Below are 10,158 nucleotides of genomic sequence, written 5' to 3'. Positions count from 1 at the left end.
GCGTTCGTGTGTGGCTGCGCTGTCGACACTTCCTGTGGACACGTACCATAAGACACCAACACAAACTACACAAAAGCACCAAAACCTCTTGGTTGTATCTAGTGAAGCCTGTCTTGCAAAACAGTGTTGGCGGCGGTCGTAGTACGCGGGGGAGACCGTAGCTTTGGTCTCCAGGACCGGAGTCTCTGCTCCTCTGCCTGCCTGCCTTCACTCACACACCGCGCTCGTTCTCGCTCTACCTCTAGACGTGCATACGCGCTCACTCCACACTGCAGAAGAGTTAGTTTAGCTCTGAGAATATCTAGTGGACGTTTGTGCAGAAATAAATGCTGCAGCTCCTCCAGACCAACAGAGGTTTTCCGTGTGTTGTGAAGTGACAGGGCTCCGCAGCGAGTTACGTTATCATCTCCGACTGGGTGCCCGAGGGAGACACCGGCTGCGGGCGGAGACGATAAAATTTCTTTTCCTCTTTCAGCCCCGGAGGCTGAGGCAGGAAAAACCAACACTAGGATCAGCAGTGATTCATGGAGAGACCTTCATCTGGTCAGCTATCATTGCTGCCAAGCAGGTGAAATAGAGTGATATTGTGGTTTTAGCTGACGTGTGTCGCCTCACTGTTTTGAGAGATGCTCGTTCATCTCTATTTAGAGCGAGCAAGCGCGAGCCCAACGCTGACTTTCGTTGACTTAATGCCCACAGGTGTTGCTCTTAACAAGCATTTCTGAAAGTTACAAACAGTCCCTTTAAATGCTATATAAATACTGTTAAACTATCAAAACGCTCAATGTACGGAGAAATACACACAGCCCGTATTCAGAAATGTTGTGTTTGAAACAAGCCGTTAGGATTTCTGCCCATTTGTGATGTCACAAATCTACAATATTTAGACCCTTGACACAATTTTAAACGTAAACATTCTAAATGTGACCCAGTTTATTTCCTGGTTGCAGTGTGTGTGAGTGGCATCAGCTGACAGGAAGTAAACATGGCCCAAGCTGTTGCCTAGCAACGCAATTCTGTTGCATTTCTGTCGCAATTCCATCGAAATGCACTAAAACGGAGCGTTTCAGACAGAGGGTAAATACAGGTATATTCAGGCAGACAGTACGAGGAAAATAATTTTTTTTTTAACATTACAGCATGTAAACATGTTTTATTAAAAACACGAAATACAAGTATGAACCTGAAAACGAGCATAATATGTGACCTTTAAAGTTTACACACACACACACACACACACACACGGCCTGTCAGACTCGTTCCCTCAGTGATGAGCTTTTATAGCTCCATCGTTACCATGGATACCGTAGTATCAAATTCTAAATATAAAATAACTGAATAAAAATATGAAAATAACACAAATATGTAAACCTAACGATTATCAAATAAAGGTAAAATTACTGAAAAATATTAATAGTAACAAGAGTAACAATTTATTAAAGCTGAAATTATGTATCTAATGTGACACGCAAGAGGCATATGTTACACACGTCCAACTGGTAAGAGGTCCCAGGGTAGACCCAGAACACGCTGGAGAGGTTAAATGTCTCGTCTGGCCTAGGAACGCCTCGGGCTCCACCAGGAAGAGCTGGAAAACGTTGCTGGGGAGAGGGACGTCTTTTTAGTTTTTTATAAAATATATAAAATATTATATATATATTATATATATAGTTATGTTTTTTTGTTTTTCTTTGTTTCGTTGTGGATACATGTGATTATAGGGATCAGTGCTTTTAGCTGCACCCTAACCCATAGGAGGGGACTGGTCTGTTTTGTGATATAATTTTTAACACCTTTTTGCTTTTCTTTTTCTTTTCTTTTCTGACTTTGCCCTCGGTCCAACACTCCTCTTGGTACGTGCCGGAGTCTGAGTGGGTCAGGTTGTGGATCGTGTAATAATAAATATTCTCCCGGCTGCCAGCTGAAAGTCGTCCTTTCAAGTCTTTAGGTACTGTGGAGTTCTGGGACCAGAGGTCAGAGGTGTTCCACAGGACAATCTTCTCCTCACCAACAAATCTGGAGATCAGGCAGGAGGAGTTGGCCTCCTTGGGGAACTCAAAGGTGTAAGAGTCCCTTTCCTCTTCGATGATGATGAGTTCCTCTGCATGAATGTTGTTGATGAGTGCAAACAGCAGGAATGAGAGCTCTGCGACTGCAGCCATTCTGCTCGGAGGTCTGCTTGTGAGTGTTGCGCAAACACCGACACAACTCACCTCATAAGCTCCGTGTCAACCCTCATCAGCAGCATCTCATTTGTGATTGGATGAACATGACTTCTTTCTAACTTTATCTCATCATTATTGGAAACTCTGAAGCAACAGGCTCTCTATCAACTAATCTATGTCCTTTGGGCGGAACTAAAGCCACTGAGGCTGTCGTGTCTTCAAACACTGATTATTGAGAGATATGGGGAAACCAGCAGCAAGAGGTGTGTGTGTGATGGGAGAGAGAAGAGCATAAATAAATATAATAAATATACAAAACGAGTAAATAAATGTATCCCCTTAGCGTAATTAACCAGAAATATGGCTTGTTAGTTACGTTAAAAACCGTTAGCGAGTTACACGCTACCTTCCACTTGTTGCATAGCAACCAGAATAACTCAGCTGAGCAGTCGGATATCAGTCTCCGTTGATCCGTTGGAGTAGCAGCTCTCTCGGTTAACAGCTTCATCATATGTAACGTTGACTTCCTCTAGAAACAGTTCATGACGGCCCCGTTAACTTAGTATTTTACCGCTGATAGCGGTGGCAGCCAACAGGCTCTGCGTTGGGTTTGATTGTAGACCAACGGACGGTTAACGGTTCACTCCAACGAACCACAGACAGCTCCGATGTCCATTCAACACATATTTATTTAGCTTACAAGCACTTCGGGACACACGTTCACCTGGGAGATACCAGCCGGTCTCTAGATTATATATTATACACAGACTATACATTAATATTGACACATTAAAGGTCCCGTATTGTAAAAAGTGTGATTTTCATGTCTTTTATATTATAAAACAGGTTTAAAGGGACTGTTTGTAACTTTTTAAGCGTATAAATCTACCGGGTCGGTTTCCCAGGCGCGTTCTCGCATATGCGCGTTCGTGTGTGGCTGCGCTGTCGACACTTCCTGTGGACACGTACCATAAGACTCCAACACAAACTACACAAAAGCACCAAAACCTCTTGGTTGTATCTAGTGAAGCCCGTCTTGCAAAACAGTGTTGGCGGCGGTCGTAGTACGCGGGGGAGACCGTAGCTTTGGTCTCCAGGACCGGAGTCTCTGCTCCTCTGCCTGCCTGCCTTCACTCACACACCGCGCTCGTTCTCGCTCTACCTCTAGACGTGCATACGCGCTCACTCCACACTGCAGAAGAGTTAGTTTAGCTCTGAGAATATTTAGTGAATGTACAGTGGACGTTTGTGCAGAAATAAATGCTGCAGCTCCTCCAGACCAACAGAGGTTTTCCGTGTGTTGTGAAGTGACGGGGCTCCGCAGCGAGTTACGTTATCATCTCCGACTGGGTGCCCGAGGGAGACACCGGCTGCGGGCGGAGACGATAACGTTTCTTTTCCTCTTTCAGCCCCGGAGGCTGAGGCAGGAAAAACCAACACTAGGATCAGCAGTGATTCATGGAGAGACCTTCATCTGGTCAGCTATCATTGCTGCCAAGCAGGTGAAATAGAGTGATATTGTGGTTTTAGCTGACGTGTGTCGCCTCACTGTTTTGAGAGATGCTCGTTCATCTCTATTTAGAGCGAGCAAGCGCGAGCCCAACGCTGACTTTCGTTGACTTAAAGCCCACAGGTGTTGCTCTTAACAAGCATTTCTGAAAGTTACAAACAGTCCCTTTAAATGCTATATAAATACTGTTAAACTATCAAAACGCTCAATGTACGGAGAAATACACACAGCCCGTATTCAGAAATGTTGTGTTTGAAACAAGCCGTTAGGATTTCTGCCCATTTGTGATGTCACAAATCTACAATATTTAGACCCTTAACACAATTTTAAACGTAAACATTCTAAATGTGTCCCAGTTTATTTCCTGGTTGCAGTGTGTGTGAGTGGCATCAGCTGACAGGAAGTAAACATGGCCCAAGCTGTTGCCTAGCAACGCAATTCTGTTGCAATTCTGTCGCAATTCCATCGAAATGCACTAAAACGGAGCGTTTCAGACAGAGGGTAAATACAGGTATATTCAGGCAGACAGTACGAGGAAAATAATTTTTTTTTGAACATTACAGCATGTAAACATGTTCTATTAAAAACACGAAATACAAGTATGAACCTGAAAACGAGCATAATATGGGACCTTTAAAGTTTACACACACACACACACACACACACACGGCCTGTCAGACTCGTTCCCTCAGTGATGAGCTTTTATAGCTCCATCGTTACCATGGATACCGTAGTATCAAATTCTAAATATAAAATAACTGAATAAAAATATGAAAATAACACAAATATGTAAACCTAACGATTATCAAATAAAGGTAAAATTACTGAAAAATATTAATAGTAACAAGAGTAACAATTTATTAAAGCTGAAATTATGTATCTAATGTGACACGCAAGAGGCGTATGTTACACACGTCCAACTGGTAAGAGGTCCCAGGGTAGACCCAGAACACGCTGGAGAGGTTAAATGTCTCGTCTGGCCTAGGAACGCCTCGGGCTCCACCAGGAAGAGCTGGAAAACGTTGCTGGGGAGAGGGACGTCTTTTTAGTTTTTTATGAAATATATAAAATATTATATATATTATATATATAGTTATGTTTGTTTGTTTTTCTTTGTTTCGTTGTGGATACATGTGATTCTAGGGATCAGTGCTTTGAGCTGCACCCTGACCCATAGGAGGGGACTGGTCTGTTTTGTGATATCATTTTTAACACCTTTTTGCTTTTCTTTTCTTTTCTTTTCTGACTTTGCCCTCGGTCCAACACTCCTCTTGGTACGTGCCGGAGTCTGAGTGGGTCAGGTTGTGGATCGTGTAATAATAAATATTCTCCCGGCTGCCAGCTGAAAGTCGTCCTTTCAAGTCTTCAGGTACTGTGGAGTTCTGGGACCAGAGGTCAGAGGTGTTCCACAGGACAATCTTCTCCTCACCAACAAATCTGGAGATCGGGCAGGAGGAGTTGGCCTCCTTGGGGAGTTTGAAGGTGTAAGAGTCCCTTTCCTTTTGGATGATGATGAGTTCCTCTGCATGAATGTTGTTGATGAGTGCAAACAGCAGGAATGAGAGCTCTGCGACTGCAGCCATTCTGCTCGGACGTCTGCTTGTGAGTGTTGCGCAAACACCGACACAACTCCCCTCATAAGCTCCGTGTCAACCCTCATCAGCAGCATCTCATTTGTGATTGGATGAACATGACTTCTTTCTAACTTTATCTCATCATTATTGGAAACTCTGAAGCAACAGGCTCTCTATCAACTAATCTATGTCCTTTGGACGGAACTAAAGCCACTGAGGCTGTCGTGTCTTCAAACACTGATTACTGAGAGATATGGGGAAACCAGCAGCAAGAGGTGTGTGTGTGATGGGAGAGAGAAGAGCATAAATAAATATAATAAATATACAAAACGAATAAATAAATGTATCCCCTTAGCGTAATTAACCAGAAATATGGTTTGTTAGTTACGCTAAAAAACGTTAGCGAGTTACACGCTACCTTCCACTTGTTGCGTAGCAACCAGAATAACTCAGCTGAGCAGTCGGATATCAGTCTCCGTTGATCCGTTGGAGTAGCAGCTCTCTCGGTTAACAGCTTCATCATATGTAACGTTGACTTCCTCTAGAAACAGTTCATGACGGCCCCGTTAACTTAGTATTTTACCGCTGATAGCGGTGGCAGCCAACAGGCTCTGCGTTGTGTTTGATTGTAGACCAACGGCTGACGGTTAACGGTTCACTCCAACGAACCACAGACAGCTCCGATGTCCATTCAACACATATTTATTTAGCTTACAAGCACTTCGGGACACACGTTCACCTGGGAGATACCAGCCGGTCTCTAGATTATAAATTATACACAGACTATACATTAATATTGACACATTAAAGGTCCCGTATTGTAAAAAGTGTGATTTTCATGTCTTTTATATTATAAAACAGGTTTAAAGGGACTGTTTGTAACTTTTTAAGCGTATAAATCTACCGGGTCGGTTTCCCAGGCGCGCTCTGGCATATGCGTGTTCGCGTGTGGCTGCGCTGTCCAGACTCCCTGTGGACATGTACCATAAGACTCCAACACAAACTACACAAAAGCACCAAAACCTCTTGGTTGTATCTAGTGAAGCCTGTCTTGCAAAACAGTGTTGGCGGCGGTCGTAGTACGCGGGGGAGACCGTAGCTTTGGTCTCCAGGACCGGAGTCTCTGCTCCTCTGCCTGCCTGCCTTCACTCACACACCGCGCTCGTTCTCGCTCTACCTCTAGACGTGCATACGCGCTCACTCCACACTGCAGAAGAGTTAGTTTAGCTCTGAGAATATCTAGTGAATGTACAGTGGACGTTTGTGCAGAAATAAATGCTGCAGCTCCTCCAGACCAACAGAGGTTTTCCGTGTGTTGTGAAGTGACGGGGCTCCGCAGCGAGTTACGTTATCATCTCCGACTGGGTGCCCGAGGGAGACACCGGCTGCGGGCGGAGACGATAACGTTTCTTTTCCTCTTTCAGCCCCGGAGGCTGAGGCAGGAAAAACCAACACTAGGATCAGCAGTGATTCATGGAGAGACCTTCATCTGGTCAGCTATCATTGCTGCCAAGCAGGTGAAATAGAGTGATATTGTGGTTTTAGCTGACGTGTGTCGCCTCACTGTTTTGAGAGATGCTCGTTCATCTCTATTTAGAGCGAGCAAGCGCGAGCCCAACGCTGACTTTCGTTGACTTAAAGCCCACAGGTGTTGCTCTTAACAAGCATTTCTGAAAGTTACAAACAGTCCCTTTAAATGCTATATAAATACTGTTAAACTATCAAAACGCTCAATGTACGGAGAAATACACACAGCCCGTATTCAGAAATGTTGTGTTTGAAACAAGCCGTTAGGATTTCTGCCCATTTGTGATGTCACAAATCTACAATATTGAGACCGTTGACACAATTTTAAACGTAAACATTCTAAATGTGTCCCAGTTTATTTCCTGGTTGCAGTGTGTGTGAGTGGCATCAGCTGACAGGAAGTAAACATGGCCCAAGCTGTTGCATAGCAACGCAATTCTGTTGCAATTCTGTCGCAATTCCATCGAAATGCACTAAAACGGAGCGTTTCAGACAGAGGGTAAATACAGGTATATTCAGGCAGACAGTACGAGGAAAATATTTTTTTTTTGAACATTACAGCATGTAAACATGTTTTATTAAAAACACGAAATACAAGTATGAACCTGAAAACGAGCATAATATGTGACCTTTAAAGTTTACACACACACACACACACACACACACACACACACACGGCCTGTCAGACTCGTTCCCTCAGTGATGAGCTTTTATAGCTCCATCGTTACCATGGATACCGTAGTATCAAATTCTAAATATAAAATAACTGAATAAAAATATGAAAATAACACAAATATGTAAACCTAACGATTATCAAATAAAGGTAAAATTACTGAAAAATATTAATAGTAACAAGAGTAACAATTTATTAAAGCTGAAATTATGTATCTAATGTGACACGCAAGAGGCATATGTTACACACGTCCAACTGGTAAGAGGTCCCAGGGTAAACCCAGAACACGCTGGAGAGGTTAAATGTCTCGTCTGGCCTAGGAACGCCTCGGGCTCCACCAGGAAGAGCTGGAAAACGTTGCTGGGGAGAGGGACGTCTTTTTAGTTTTTTATGAAATAGATAAAATATTATATATATTATATATATAGTTATGTTTGTTTGTTTTTCTTTGTTTCGTTGTGGATACATGTGATTCTAGGGATCAGTGCTTTGAGCTGCACCCTGACCCATAGGAGGGGACTGGTCTGTTTTGTGATATCATTTTTAACACCTTTTTGCTTTTCTTTTCCTTTTCTTTTCTGACTTTGCCCTCGGTCCAACACTCCTCTTGGTATGTGCCGGAGTCTGAGTGGGTCAGGTTGTGGATCGTGTAATAATAAATATTCTCCCGGCTGCCAGCTGAAAGTCGTCCTTTCAAGTCTTCAGGTACTGTGGAGTTCTGGGACCAGAGGTCAGAGGTGTTCCACAGGACAATCTTCTCCTCACCAACAAATCTGGAGATCAGGCAGGAGGAGTTGGCCTCCTTGGGGAGCTTGAAGGTGTAAGAGTCCCTTTCCTTTTGGATGATGATGAGTTCCTCTGCATGAATGTTGTTGATGAGTGCAAACAGCAGGAATGAGAGCTCTGCGACTGCAGCCATTCTGCTCGGACGTCTGCTTGTGAGTGTTGCGCAAACACCGACACAACTCACCTCATAAGCTCCGTGTCAACCCTCATCAGCAGCATCTCATTTGTGATTGGATGAACATGACTTCTTTCTAACTTTATCTCATCATTATTGGAAACTCTGAAGCAACAGGCTCTCTATCAACTAATCTACGTCCTTTGGACGGAACTAAAACCACTGAGGCTGTCGTGTCTTCAAACACTGATTATTGAGAGATATGGGGAAACCAGCAGCAAGAGGTGTGTGTGTGATGGGAGAGAGAAGAGCATAAATAAATATAATAAATATACAAAACGAGTAAATAAATGTATCCCCTTAGCGTAATTAACCAGAAATATGGCTTGTTAGTTACGTTAAAAACCGTTAGCGAGTTACACGCTACCTTCCACTTGTTGCATAGCAACCAGAATAACTCAGCTGAGCAGTCGGATATCAGTCTCCGTTGATCCGTTGGAGTAGCAGCTCTCTCGGTTAACAGCTTCATCATATGTAACGTTGACTTCCTCTAGAAACAGTTCATGACGGCCCCGTTAACTTAGTATTTTACCGCTGATAGCGGTGGCAGCCAACAGGCTCTGCGTTGTGTTTGATTGTAGACCAACGGCTGACGGTTAACGGTTCACTCCAACGAACCACAGACAGCTCCGATGTCCATTCAACACATATTTATTTAGCTTACAAGCACTTCGGGACACACGTTCACCTGGGAGATACCAGCCGGTCTCTAGATTATATATTATACATAGACTATACATTAATATTGACACATTAAAGGTCCCGTATTGTAAAAAGTGTGATTTTCATGTCTTTTATATTATAAAACAGGTTTAAAGGGACTGTTTGTAACTTTTTAAGCGTATAAATCTACCGGGTCGGTTTCCCAGGCGCGCTCTGGCATATGCGTGTTCGCGTGTGGCTGCGCTGTCCAGACTCCCTGTGGACACGTACCATAAGACTCCAACACAAACTACACAAAAGCACCAAAACCTCTTGGTTCTATCTAGTGAAGCCCGTCTTGCAAAACAGTGTTGGCGGCGGTCGTAGTACGCGGGGGAGACCGTAGCTTTGGTCTCCAGGACCGGAGTCTCTGCTCCTCTGCCTGCCTGCCTTCACTCACACACCGCGCTCGTTCTCGCTCTACCTCTAGACGTGCATACGCGCTCACTCCACACTGCAGAAGAGTTAATTTAGCTCTGAGAATATCTAGTGGACGTTTGTGCAGAAATAAATGCTGCAGCTCCTCCAGACCAACAGAGGTTTTCCGTGTGTTGTGAAGTGACGGGGCTCCGCAGCGAGTTACGTTATTGTCTCCGACCGGGTGCTGGAGGGAGACACCGGCTGCGGGCGCAGTCGGGAGACGATAACGTTTCTTTTCCTGTTTCAGCCCCGGAGCCCCGGAGGCTGAGGCAGGAAAAGCCAACACTAGGATCAGCAGTGATTCATGAAGAGACCTTTGTCTGGTCAGCTAATATTACTGCCAAGCAGCTGAAATATGTGGTTGTGGAGTGTTATTGTGGTTTTAGCTGACGTGTGTCGCCTCACTGTTTTGAGCGATGCTCATTCATGTCTATTTAGAGCGAGCAAGCGCGAGCCCGACGCTGACTTTCATTGACTTAACGGCCACAGGTGTTGCTGTTAAGAAGCATTTCTGAAAGTTACAAATAGTCCCTTTAAGTGCTATATAAATACTCTTAAACTAAAAAACACAAATATATACACCTAACGATTATCAAATAAAGGTAAAATTACAAAAAAATATGAAT

Source organism: Sebastes fasciatus, chromosome 7 (genome assembly GCF_043250625.1).
Source record: "Sebastes fasciatus isolate fSebFas1 chromosome 7, fSebFas1.pri, whole genome shotgun sequence".
NCBI lineage: Eukaryota > Metazoa > Chordata > Actinopteri > Perciformes > Sebastidae > Sebastes > Sebastes fasciatus.
This window is presented reverse-complemented; position numbering follows the sequence as displayed.